This window comes from Galeopterus variegatus, unplaced genomic scaffold (genome assembly GCF_000696425.1).
Source record: "Galeopterus variegatus unplaced genomic scaffold, G_variegatus-3.0.2 Scaffold4425, whole genome shotgun sequence".
Classification (NCBI taxonomy): domain Eukaryota; kingdom Metazoa; phylum Chordata; class Mammalia; order Dermoptera; family Cynocephalidae; genus Galeopterus; species Galeopterus variegatus.
The window spans coordinates 163214-163976 of NW_007730536.1; positions in this window are offsets into that span (position 1 = coordinate 163214).

The window sequence follows — 763 nt, forward strand, 5'->3', positions numbered from 1 at the left end:
TATTTCCTTCCCTTTCCCCCTCTGCTCCTCCCTCCCAACTGCTCCTCAACAACATCGTAGAATGTAAAGAAATAATATTAATTAAAAAAAGCCCCTCCAGTTAATCATCGACTCTTATCCTGTTTCACTTTAAACCCACAGTGTATCACTGAGGGGGCGGCTGAGGTCTAACGTGTTTAGTGGCTGAAAAATGTGGTTCTGTCCTCGACTTGGCAGGGCTTGTGGAGACACCGGTTTTACTTTTCTTGGTGGCTCCACAGACTGCTGTGCAGGATGCTCTCTAAGGGACATGTGGATTTGGCTTACCCAAATGCCACATCCTGTCTGTGTTGTAGTTTCTTCATGTATAAAACAGGCATAAATGGCTTTCCTACTTCAGAGATGTGAAGTTCAATAGAACAGGTGCTCTTAGGAAAAAAAGATTAAGGGACTTCTGTGTAAGCTCTGTGAGGATTGGACTATATCTGTTTACTTTATCTTCTAGCCCCCAGTTTAGTGCCAGGTGTGGTACATAGTAGGTGCTCGATAAATACTTGTGGCATGAATGATTATAGTAGCAGGCTTTGATTTCTTTCATTGCCTTCATGTATTAAAGATACCAGTGCTGTTTTAATAGTAACCCCTAAAACCTCAATGGAATAACAAAAAATAACTCTTTCTTGCTTATAGAAGGTCCAATGGTGGGAGAAAGGAGGATAAAAGGGGGAATCATTGAGGGCCCCAGGCTGATGGAGCATCTTCCATCTTCAGCAGATGGCTTCCA